Genomic DNA, 13,947 nt, shown 5'->3' on the forward strand with positions numbered 1-13,947 from the left:
CAACGACACAAATTGTCTCTCGAGTTAAATATATTTCGTGGTTGAACAAGTATATTTTCATTACTAATGACAACTTTTTGTATACAACAAATATTTTCATCCTTAAATGTATGAATTAGTGACAAAATTATTATTATAATAAAACTAAATAATTTTGCAATTAAATCTATTATTTTGTCACTAAAAATAATTTTTGTTTTTTACCGACGGTATAGAATTGTCACTAAATTTTATGATTGCCGACAATTACGATTGTCACAAAATACAAAATTAATTTGTATCAAATAAAAAGAAAGATTTAATACAAATACATTTATCACTAAATATAATCAAACTTCTGACGAAACAGTTTCTTTTGTGACAAAAATATATCTTAAAAGTCTAATTTAATTGTTGCTAAAAATTACCTTTGATAATAAAATCTTTTGTCACTAATTACAAGAAAACACTTAATTATTTCATAATGATATTATTTTTTAAATTAGAATTTAATAAATTGAAAATAAAATTATAAAACATGCCAGATAATGATAAAATCATCCACAATCATACAAATTAAGAAAACTAAAATTATATTAAGGTAATATCACCTTGGCAAAGTATTAAATATTACTCGTATCCTAGACTAAGATAGATATGTAGAGATTTCTTCCAAAGTACCAACAATTTGTTGAGCTTGCAGTTAGTCTTCATTCAACTCTCAATTTTATACCTGTGGAAAAAAGAAGAAAATTAGAATTGATGATGATGCTTATAGATTTGGCAATCAAAATGACTCTACATGTTAAACGCAGTAATGATCAAATGCAAGGCAATAGGGACAACAACAATGAGACACTAGTTAACTAAATCAAATCACACCACAACTAAAGAGCACAAATCAGATGAAAAAAATGTGCAGGTGTTGCACAGAAAACAATGGCAAAATCAGAGAAAAAGAGGAAAAGACTTTTTCTAAACACAATTCTATGCGAAAGAAGACCAAGACAAATCAGTCAGATAACCAACCTCCATTTAGTGAATACACAATGGGTTCATAAAACATCTAGGCTGATGTAATAGTTCATCAAAAGACCACACTAAATGATGAAATTCACTATAAGGAATCACACCGCAAAACTAACAAATTGACCAATCATAGCAACAAAATCTCAAATTATAGTGAATTTTCCTTTAATCACATCACCAAGTAATGCGCGGTAAAAAACCAGCTCACAGCAGACAAAATCATTCCATTACTGATCAACATCATAAATCCCCAAGATTAACAATATACATCATTTTTGGAGTTTTATCTCAAAAAGAAAAAGACATCATTTTCAAAGTTTTCTCAAAGACGAAATTTGAACGGACAAAAGCAAAATGAAAAGAAATTTGACAATAAAATTGATACAAAAAGAGTAGAGTATATATACGGTACGCCGTCTTGAGGAGACCAAATCACACCTGAACTAAAGAGCACAAATCAAACAAAAAAATGTGCAGGTGCAACACCAAAAACATTGGCAAAATCAGAGAAAAAAGGAAAAATGACCTTTCCTAAACACAGATCTATGTGAAAGAAGACCTTGAACAGGATCTAATTCTTCTTTTAGAGCTCCAAAATCAGTGTTATATCCTTGATCAAATCCTTTCGGATGATTGAATGTTATATGGCCACATAATGATTTAAGAAGGGATTGGCCATAAGAAAAGATGAAAATGTCCAATTTTTTGTTCACTAAAGTATTTTCTCCTACATTTTAGGAGAAAAGGCAGCAACTCCTTACTGAAATAAGGACGTTGTATAAGGCACCATGTTACTAAATTAATGTCAAATTATGAAACTTGTTAGAAATGCGCAAGTCAATTCCCCCGCCCCCCCCCCCCCCCCAAAAAAAAAGAAGCAACAAATCCAACCGGGGGAGGGGGGAGTAAAAGTTCAAATTATGTAGTACTAAGATAGATCAAATGTGTACACGTTATTCCTTCACGAAACTAAGGGTATAGGCACTAATTTAAGTTTATCATCATTGTACAAGAAATTGGACTGCACATAATTCATTTAATAATAGACAATGGCAGAGAAGGAGGGAAGAGACTTTCTTTCTTCAAAAATCCTGCTCATTGGCATGAGCACCAAATGTGAGAACCATGAGGATTCCATTCTCGGTGGTCGCCGTATCATTAAAAAAAGTTTAGGTATAAGCTCAAGATGAGATTCTTGGGATTACACCAGTTTGAATGTTGAAAGCACTACATAATGGGTGAGGCCTCATGTGGGTGCCACTGGTGATGTTTGTCGTCCTAAAGAGCCGTCAAATCATTAAGGATTAATGAAGAAGTATTCCTTTAAGCTAATGAGACACCATGTGGAATATTTATATGCACGCAATGTGTATCTTAGGTTGGCTGATCTATAATTATTAACAAAGCGACCAAGTACCAACAGTTAAAAATACAAAACATATTTTGATTCATCTTTGTTCTACCAGACTTCAACGTGGGCATTGGAGAAAAGATAAAGTTGTCATTGTGTGACTTATAGGTGATGGGTTCAAATAATGGAATCAACCAACTGTTACTTGAGTCATGATAGGGCCTACTTCACACCCCTTCGGGGAACATCCTTTCCCAAACCCCGCGAACAATATTCCATGCACTAGGCTGCCCCCTTTATGTTGCTAGACTTTACAAGGAAAAAGAGAATATAATCCTATAAGAATGTTCTAAGAATTTTCTTTGCATAGTTGTGGTGTCAAGGCCAACTTGCACACACCATTGAGTACCTGCTACCAGCATAGATACCTAGTAACACTGCCAAACAAGATTTAGGCAGATGGGAAGAAATCACATAGCATTTTTTGTATTAGTTGAGATCTGAACCCTGATCTCCTATGATTTTCACCCACTTTGACCTCTAAACCACACCTTCGAGAGCTATGACTATGATTGCATGAGAACTTCAAACAGTGGTAATAACTATAATTCACATTAACATACCATAGATAATGCTATTGACCAAAAATAAGCTCAATTTCAAAAAAGTTTTGTAATCCATTAACAGATAGGAAATTCTGCTAGTTAAGTAATAAATGAGTTAAAATTTTGGACAACCTCTTCACGGCTAGCAAGCAAAAACCGAAGAATGCTTGGATCTCTGTCATTCACGTACTCATCCTCATTAATTCTCTCACCCTTAGATTCTACAATCTCTTTGCACTTTGCAATGAGTTTTTCAATTGTTTGTCTGATTACAGAAACTGCATTTTCAGCCTTTATTTGTCGTGGGATGATCTTACATAAATCTTTGATCTACATAAACATCAACGATGTCAGTCTAAGTTGTTAGAGAGATTAAGCTCGGCAAAAACCATTCAAGTATAGGAAGAACCTTCCTGCCAATATCAACAGTTATGGAACTGTCAAACTCTCTTTTAAAGTTTAAACCACAAGGTATCATGCTGCATAATTCATTGATATCAATAGCTATGCGCCAGTCCAAACTCGTTGGTTGATTGGGTCGGTCTTTTATATCAGTTTTATTCAACTGGGATCCATTTCATGCCAATACGAATTCATTAACACTGCAAGGTCCTTTAACATAAAGACTGTGACAATGCAATATCTTCAAAATGTTCATGTGAAGCTGCATATTTCAACAACATCTGCACCCTAAACTAGCTGGAGACTTAAACTCAGTTATTTGAATCATCTATATCCACTCTGCTCTAGGAGAGTCGAAGTTGGCTATTTTAATCATTTATATCCACTTTGCTCTATTTGAGCCTATTTCACTCCAAAACAAGTCAAGTTGCAGTCTAACAATTTTTCTTTGGGGGTTTACATATACCTATCATTGGTGCTATAATTAAACTTTAGAAGAAAAAATCCATACTGTAATAAACCAAAAAGGAATTCTGCCTATATTTCAATTTGTTCATCTTACTTTCATATTTAGTCCATTTCAAAAAGGAAAGTCTCTTTCCTTTTCTAGAAACTCTTTAGTTCTAACTTTCCACATAACGTATTCAAAACCACAAAATTAAGAACATTTTGGTACATTTTACATATCTCAAGTTTAAGACCACAAGATTCAAAAGTATTACTCTCTCCTTGGAATTCTTTAGTTAAGAAGTAAATTAAACCATGAAAAGAATTGAATAAAGAAAATTGAAAGCATCCTGTATAATTAATATCATAGTAGAGTGGATATTGTTGATAAGTCACATTTACAAGGTGTTAAAATGATCAAAAAAGTGAGTTCGGGAAATCGATTAATCAGTTTCAGGTAAGATTCATGTTTACTTAATGCACTATCAAAAGAATGGGAGACAAACAAGATCACATATTCCAGAGAATCTCAATACAACACTTGACACTAATTACTTGAATGAAAAATTAGTCTTTTGTGAATATAAACCATTTCCAGACATTAATAACTTCCAATTTAAGAATTTGAGTTGATTACATAGTTTCTTGAGTTATCCAACTATGAAATTCCATACCTTATTAATCTTTTCTGGTCTGCATGATTAGACCATACATCCTGCAATGAGTTATCCTGATACACAATTGAAATGATGTTAATGCTTAAAGTGATCAACATAAATATAGAATGTTATAGAATAAAAGATTATATTCAAAAGATGCCTGCAATCAAATCTGCCAGTGCGGTTTCAAATGTATACTCTTTAGGCAGTTCCTTTAACAAATTAGTATCTGGTGTAAGATCCCACATATTCTGCCAAGTGAAATCATACACTCAGTTACATATAAACTCTATATACAACATATATTCCTGAAGAGCATGCCACTTTAGACCAAAGAACCAACCTCATATTTATCTGCTTTAGCTGAACCATCCTGTATGAAAGAACATCAATCTTTTAAGAACATGAGTTGCATTCTCAACCTAGATCCCAAAACCAAGGTAGTGAACTGGAAGCCACTCAATCTAGAGCAGCTAAGAACTAAGATTTATGCCTAGTGGTATGATATCTAGCAGCCAAGTCACCCTGAGATCCCAAATGGCATAGGGATGTAAGTTGTTGATACCATGTGGTTAATAAAAAATAGTAGAGATGTAACTAGTTGAGATATCTCATCAATTATTTCTCAAGTTATTCAGATAGTGTTTCCTTTCTATGATACACATGGATACTTGGTGTTACATAAATTTATTTGGTGTCAATGGTTAAAAGGTGCAAGTTCTTATTAGAGGCCAATAAACATTTGGAAGACAACTTCTATCTTATTTTCTGGAAATAAGTTATAGTTGTAGTATGAACTTTAGTACACTTCATAGCAAATGTATTTTTGTAAGACAACTAGATCTCCTACGAACCACATATGTGCATATACAAGTAGAGACAAGCACACATAATCATTTACATAGAAGAAGAGAAAGCAAATATCGATCAGTTATGCATTATGTATAAACTTTAGGATTAGGATTAACCATACCCTGATTTTATGGGATACCTACAAACCAACATCTTGGGGAAGCTTGTTTCCTGAAGAATCTTGATCACTTCTAGCATGGGAATTATCTGTTGCAAGAAGTTCCTTCCCAACTCTTTCGGCTATCACAATAACCATGTGTCAAGAAAATGGCTCGAGAAAAATTAGCTCAAAGTAGTTCAGAAAAGGAAATAACACCACACCTAATCGAAGTACAACAATATATTCAATATAATCCCATAACAGGATGTCCGATTAGGGAAAGTATATGCAGAACTTACCACCTACCTAATAGGTAAAAAGTGGTTATTTCAATAGACCCCGGCTCAAGAAAAAATAGTCAAAGTAGTTCAGAAATGAAAAATAACACCACAACCATTAGAAGCATCAAAAAAATTTTACCGCATACACCATCAGTTTCTAAAATAGGCTTTATAAACAAGCAGTGGACTCACACCAAAAGAGGAAAAAACAGAAATCTTTACCTTTGGCAAAAACTACTGTTTCTTTTTTTAGACTAAAACAGGGTCTGTAATGGCAACCTGATAAATAGACTACACCAAATGTATAATAAAAATCAACTATTTTCACCTTTAGTTAACAAAAGCAGGCAGTGGCATACCAGAAATACTTACAAGGTAAAAACAAGATCCTTTACCTTGCTAAAGATTCCTTTTTTATTTGTGTTTTTGAAAAAAAAATAGAAGACGTTGAAATGGTAATTAGTGCCTAGTGAGATCTTCTAAGCAAGAAGGAACTTTCTGTTTACACCAAAAGAAAATAAGAGAGCAGAGACTACTCCTTAATTGTAAGAAACTCGACTCTACACCTTCATAAGCTCTTCTATTTCTCTCTCTCCAAACTACCCACATTAACTCTATCAAAACCATGTTCCAACCACATTAAGAATATCAGGAATATCAGATTGCTGGAACTGCCACGAGATAATGGCTAACTTCTTTCTCCTATGTTGAGAAAAACACTTACAGGGATTTAATCTTCCAAAAAAATACATCTGTGGGATTATAAAAATCCTTAGATGCTACATTGTAAGTTGATCTTGAGCATTCTTACAGTTAAGTGAATATGTCACCCTTGATATCAAGTGGAATTTGGGAGAAGCTTGGATCTGATGCACCAGATGATTTATGTCCACTATCAAATTATCTATTCTCATCCTACCATTCTATTAATTTACTATGCATTCTTCATCCAAGCCCTAAAATCAGTGTTTTTTAGATGAAAAGTGCAAAAGAGAAAATAGATTTGTGGAGCTATAAATGAAAAGTGGGAACTGAAGTGTCTTCAGTGTGGAACTTGTCTTAATTTATAGAAAATACAGATATTGCGTAGCTTCAACACTTGTAATATCAGATCGAATAGAACTTACTAATTTCGGTATCTACCGTATGATAGAGACAATACTAACACAAACTTATGAATTTTAGCACATCAAATGAAACTGAATTTACTAATAATTCAGAATATATCGTATAAAAGTGACAATACTAACACAATAAAATGTTGTTTCAACAAGGTCATGGAAATATAATCTAATTTTGAATTAACCGTTGATTGAAAATAACTACTTTGCAACATTCAATTTCATGTATATTTGATTTATAACTGCAACTAAGGAGTTTAAGGGGGAGTTCCGAATTGGAAGAAGTAGAAGAATTGGGATTGCACTTTCGGATTAACCAGTGATTGAAAGAACTCTGGAAACAAAAAATGCTAAAACTAAAAAAGAAACATTAAAGTTCCCCTTTATCGTTCTGTTAGACCATAATAAAAAATCTTTTTTTGGTTTACTTCTCATTTTTTCCAAATATAACATATTTTTGTCTAATTTCATTTTGCATAGGTAAATCACTGCATATGTGATCAAATTATAGGGCCTCAATTTCTTATGATATGCATGGATGTTAAGTGTTAATGATGACAACACTGGAAACATAATGCCAAAGTATAATTATTCTAGGTGGGAGACAAATGTTGGACTAACAAGTCAACACTTTGATTAGCGTCTATCTATCATTGAGGCAGTGTGTTCGACCCACTACAACTTTAAAACTCAATTGAGTGACTTTCACCACTTCAACTGCTAAACTGAGACGTTTAAACCATTTTAACTAAGTAATCCTCAATAAAATACTAATTTCATGTTTACAGCTTTTTCTCAAATTCGATCATTTCCTCAATTCATCACAAAGTTATAAGCTAAATTTCATAAAAGAGAATCATTCTTTTCACACAAAAACAATATCGTTATCCTCTTCTAACATCCTATGTAAGAACACACTGTTGGTCTCGACCAGAGGATTGTTGATCATTTCCTTGATTCTTTATCTTCAAGCAGAAGTTCATAAACGAGAACCATTTAGATCAACTGAAAGATATTGTTATCTTCATCAAATTAACTTTCCCAGTGCTTATGTAACCTCATATTGTTGATCCTAGCCAGTGTATAACCAGTCAATTTAAGACAATCACATCACAAAATTTAGGTGTAGCTCTAAAATTAGCAACGACACTATGAACTCTACTTCACAATAAGAAACCTAAGAAAAATCTAATAAACAAGAAACTGGGACTACTTAGGGGAAGAGACTAAGATTTTTGCTTAAACATATGAAATTAGGGGTCAGTGCAAAACTTTAAATATTACATTAGTTCAAAAGAGAAATACCTGAATCACTCCTAAACACAGACTATATCCTCCAAAGATCATCTGTTAGCCATAAAGTTAACACCTAATAGTGCGAGCAGCACCAGTAATATCAACAGAAAGTCTAATCATGCTTACAGTAGCAAACAAGCTAAATAATATTGTAAAACTAAGAATTTCAATATTACAAATTAAGAAACAATCCAAATTTACTAAAAAAAAACATGCACACACCCAAATTCTCGTCTAAATCTTCAAAATTTAAAAGGGTTTTTCTTTGCCCAAATTGTAAAAAGGTTTTATTTGACCAAATCATATCAGAGATTCACCAAAAAAATGATTTAATGCTCAGAAACAAGAAGAAAACAAGAACAACAGGGTTAATCAGCTAATTTCTGACTGAAACCCAATTCTGCACTAATTTCTGGGAGAATCTTAACGGTACACTTCAATCTTAACAACGGTATGCTTCAATTCCATACTAAAGCATTAATTAACAAAAGTATGCTTCAATCTTTAATTCTTCACCTTTTCAAAGGTTAATAAAGTAAAAATAAAGATAATTACCTCTTCAAGAATGAACCTCTTCGAAAAATAAACCCTAGAGCAAAAAGGCGTTGAATCGATGAGTAAGCGCGCTGTAGAAAAAAGAGGCTAAAGTTATTATCATCTAATAGAACTAATAGAGGAGCTCAAGTTCCCTATTTTTGGCACCTTGGAAAAGTAACTGAAAATGTAATATTGAGAATAAGCCCTAGCTATGGGGTAAATTTCAGTCGAATGTTATTATGTTTTCTGAATCTTTTTGATAATTAAAAATTGAAGGGAATAAAATATATTGGAGGGAATATAATGGAGATATTTCAAAAATAGCAGTATTTTGCTATAAAACTCATCTTTCATAGCCACATTTTACATAATTATCATTTATAACCACTGTATTCGATTTACACCCACTATATTCAGTTTTACAGATAGTATGTATTCATATAAAATATGAATACAATCCCTATTTAGCCGCTGTATTCAATTCACAACTGTTATATTCACTTTTACTTAGTGGTTTATATTCATAAAAACATAAATACACTACATATTTAGTCTCGCCAAAAACACTACCATTTTTTTCTTTTTCATTTTCTTATATTTTTTCTTTTGTCGTGTTTTCCTCTTTTTTCTTTTCTTTTTCTATGTTTTCCAAAAAAAAATTTCATTTTTTTCTTTTTATTTTTTTCTTCTATCTCTAACTTCCATTTCTCTTTCTTCTTTGCTTTTCTTCTTTAATTTTTATACTTATTTTCTTTATCATTTTTTGTTCTATTTTATATTTTTTGTATTTTCAAAAAATATGACTACTCGAGCACAAGTCATGGATGATAACGTAAATACCATAATTATTTATCATATTTGTAGTCACACCGTCATTTATATTTTTGTATTCGTTGATACAACTGCATTTGTATTTATATTTTAAAGTTTACGTTTGTATTGGTATTTTGTAGTTTGTATTATATTTGTATTTTATAGTTCGCACTTGTATTTGTATTTGTTAGTTCACAACATCATTTATATTTTATATAATTCGCACTTGTATTTTAAAATTATTTTATATTTGTATTTTATAATTGACTGTATATTATATTGAATTATATTTGTATTGTGGTTTTATTGTGTTTGTATATTTAGATTATATTTGTATTTGTATTCTATTTTCATCAATGTCTTTTTATTTCTAAAGAATTATTTTGTATTTGTAAGTTTATTGCATATTGTATTTAGCTGTGACTATGTACAATTTGTGTTCTATTTCCGTCGATGTATTTGTATTTTTAAAGAATTATTTTATATTTGTATTTATAAGTTGATCGTATATTATATTTGTATTTGTAATTTTATTTATTTGTATTTGAATTTGTAGTTGACAACATCATTTGTATCTTTAAACATTAGAAAAAAAAATTATTTATCTTTCTATGAAGACTTGTATTTACATTTATTGATACAATTTACATCATAATAAAAATAAAAATAATAAATTATACAAATACAAATGTTACATTTGTATCAATGACACATGTTTATACAACTTGAACCATATGCATGCAAAATGATACTTGTTTATATACAAATATAAATGGTAAATTTGAAATATGAAACGCAATGATATATTTGCATTGAAAGACAAATTGCATATTTATGTATCTTAGTCTCAAGCAAATACAAATTAATCAATAAAATTATTTATATACAAAAATACGAATGATAAATTATAAATATTCACAACTAAACTATTCAACTACAAATAATAAATTTATTTAAAATACATAATATGATACAAAAAATATAAAATATAAAATACAACAACAAATGAAAAAAATATTAAAAAAAAAATAAAAAAGGAGAAAAAATGACCAAAAAAATAAAAAAGAACGAAAAAAGAATCAAAGAAAATGCAAAAAAAAAACTGCAAAAAAAAAAATTATAGAAGAAGATGAAAAAATAGAAAGAAAATATGATTTAGGCTACAATTATGGTTGTACTAGCATGTAACTGTAAGACTACAAAAATAAATGAATAAAAAATAAAAAGAAAAAAGTGAAAAAATAAAAAATAAAGAGAAAGCAACAAAAAAAAAAAAGGAAAAGAAAAATGGAAGAAAAAAAACTGAAAAGGGGAAAAAAAAGAAGAGAATAATAGAAAATAGAAAAAGAGAGAAAATACATGAGAAAGGCTATGAATTGTAATTAGGAATAATTAATAGGACGGGGGGGGGGGGGGTTATGAATTATAATTAATTAAAAATTAGGCTTTGGGTGGTAATAAAAGCTCAATAGTGGCTAATCCGGATAATTTTCCCTATAATATTTTAATGTTAAAAATATTGGAGGAAATTAAAAATATTGGAGGAAATATCATATTTTTAAGTAAATTTTATAAAAGTTATAAGACAACACTTATAAATTATTATTTAAAATAATAAAGCTAACCACATTCTAAAAGTGTAATCATATTAGCAAAAAGTATTGCCAATTAGATAAAGAAAATTCTTCTCTTAAAACTTCTTTCATAATGAAAATCTTTTTTCATGAACTTATGAAATCTTTTCATCACCCTTAATATATAAAATCACTTGCAAACCTTTTTCCTTTGATTTAGGTAATAGCCAAATGAATTTTCGATCTGAATCCAAATTGAAATGTTAAATGACGCAGCAAAATAAAGTCCTTTTATGGACATGAATTTGCTAATACAATTTTCAATTGGATTGTCTTTACGTAAAAATTTTCTTCAATTATAAATTGGACTTCATGTTGCACGTAAGTGCTAATTAAATTTTTTGTTGAACTTAATTCATGGGAAAAATACTCAGAAAAATACCTGAATTTTGATTGAATTTTCAGTTGAGAATATTGAACTTTGCGGGAGTCATATTACCCGTTGAATTTTTTTAAAGTGGAATTAATTCTCCCCCAAAATGCTATGCGCAGTTTTGAAGTAGAAAGTGTAATACACGCGTCAATCTCATATTGACACATGTATTTTTTATTTAAAATTAATTTTTATTTAATTTTTTTTCCATTCTTATTTTTCTCCAATCTCCATTATGAATTGAAAATTTAATGGACATTTAATTTCTTCTCCATTATTATTCTTCAAAATTCACAATAAAATAGTAATATTTTGGTCGCACATGTGTCATCTGCCCATCTCCATCAATAACTCAGACAAGAATGACTTAAAAACAAGATCAAAATTTTCATCAACAAGAAAATAAGAACAGCGTAGAAGACAACATGAGAGGTCTAACAACACCATTTCAACCAAAACATTGGCATCCAACATCCCTAAAACAACCAGAAACTCAAAAAGTTTCAGTCTTTACACTCCCCAAGTTCAATTTAATGGAAAAAATAGCAAGAATATCACTACAACAAAATTGATATATAGCTAATACTATAAACAATTAGTAACGCTCATTTTATTGTCTCTAATAATGGATCCAATTCGTGACAAACTATTTTTTGCCTTGAATTAGTTATAATTTTAGACACAAAAAAAATTCATCATAAAAAATAAGTTATCGCAATAGCGACAAATTAGTGTTCGTAGTTAAATATTATAAGTTTTAGCTACAAAATTTGATATTTAATTGTGACCTCAATTTTTGTCACTAATACTATAAACAATTAGTGACACACATTTTATTGTCTCTAATTAATCTATGATTCAGTGATAACATAATTTTGTCACAAAATATGCCATCGTTAAGTAGTGATGATTTAGAATTTGTAGCTGAATAATTTAGTTATTTTTTTCTACGAAAAAATTTTGTAGCTAAATATAAATTGATCTTTGGCTATTTTTGTTTATGATTATAGAAAATTAATTTTATATTGATATAGCTATAGAAAACAAGACTCGATCTAATTGTGTGAAGATTGAAGTGAACTTATTGAATGAAATTTTCGGAAGGTATAAAGTCAGTGTGTTAATCTTGTACATGTGAGAAACACTTTAAGTAGACAGAAGTTGAATATGATCAACTAATTAATTAAAGTTTGAAGCTATCATATTGTAAGTTTTAGCCACAAAATTTTATATTTAATTGCGACAACAGTTTTTGTAACTAATAATTCAAACAATTAGCAACAATGATATTATCGTTACTGTTTAACCTGCACTTAATCAAAATAAAATTTTATCACAAAAAATAATTACGACTTAGATTTAGTAGTTGAATAGTGTAATTATTAGATACAAAGAAATTCATAGGTATAATTATAAGATCAATACTCTAAAAGTATTTACTCAAATAAATAAAAATTAGAATATATATATATATATATATATATATATATATATATATATTCATACAAAGTGATATAGTCTACGTCACATAATTAATATGAAAAGATAAAATTTTTGAACATCATTATGGTAGTCTGAATTTTTAAAAATAATTACAAGCAAAACCTCCAAAACTGTTAAAGAGACGCAACAAGCTTTTTAAATATATGTTAACATATGCATTATCCAACAAAAGACATTTATGAAAAAATGATTAGTAAGCTTTATTATAATAATCCACAATATTATTCAAAACAAGCCACAATATTGATTTACGATTTATTCGAAATATAATAACTCAATCATCTCCAAATACGAAAACAAAAAGATAGTCAAAAGTTATAATAATGAAAGAGTACCCATGTCAATAATACAGCGAAGAGAACTCGATTGGTGCAATTGGATCTCAACTATCAACAGATGCAGCATCTATTTGAGGTATAGTTTGTAGGGGGGTGCGCGGATTTAATAGATCTAAATAGATTTATTAGGTTTCTAGTGAATCTATTTTTATTTGTGCGTGGATATTTCTTAAATTTTGTTTCAATATATTTTAATGATTTACTTTTTTCTAACTCCTATTATTATTTCTTTTTCTGCTATATTTTTATTATTTATTAAACTTCTTGGTAGATCTGGGCACATATCATTATCAGTCTTTATTTCTTCATTTTTTACTAGATATTTTGCTATATAATTTTCTTCTTGTCCTGTATTCAAAAGTATTAAATATTCTTTTTCATTTATTTTTCCTGTTATGTAATATTGGTTTAAATTACTTATTGAATTTATTTCATAACTTGTTCTTTTTGATGAGTTTGATGATTCTGGTTTTTCATTAGCTATTCTTTTCATTGTACTTATTCTATCATTTACTATTTCTAAATTTTCTTCTGTATCTATGTCTCTATAGGTATAATCATTATAATCTATTGTTTTTACAATTTGTTCGAATGAGCTTTCTATTTGTATTTTGTTAATCTTATTTT

At 29.5% G+C, this 13,947-nt stretch overlaps 1 long non-coding RNA gene across 4 annotated transcripts; it reads right to left on the reverse strand.

Annotated features, from left to right (window-relative positions):
• Positions 1-481: 481 nt before the first annotated feature.
• On the reverse strand, positions 482-8,909 carry LOC107851140. Of its 4 annotated transcripts, XR_007047946.1 has the most exons (6): positions 8,825-8,909; positions 8,678-8,748; positions 5,446-5,564; positions 4,488-4,543; positions 3,097-3,294; positions 482-712 (listed from the first exon to the last, which is right to left on the reverse strand). It is a non-coding gene; the product is annotated as an uncharacterized LOC107851140 (long non-coding RNA). The 4 variants fall into 4 exon arrangements; XR_001668892.2 differs by having other exon boundaries at positions 4,488-4,997; positions 8,678-8,900; XR_007047945.1 differs by having other exon boundaries at positions 4,488-4,845; positions 8,678-8,899.
• Positions 8,910-13,947: the final 5,038 nt, after the last annotated feature.

The sequence above is a fragment of the Capsicum annuum genome, chromosome 12, assembly GCF_002878395.1.
Source record: "Capsicum annuum cultivar UCD-10X-F1 chromosome 12, UCD10Xv1.1, whole genome shotgun sequence".
NCBI lineage: Eukaryota > Viridiplantae > Streptophyta > Magnoliopsida > Solanales > Solanaceae > Capsicum > Capsicum annuum.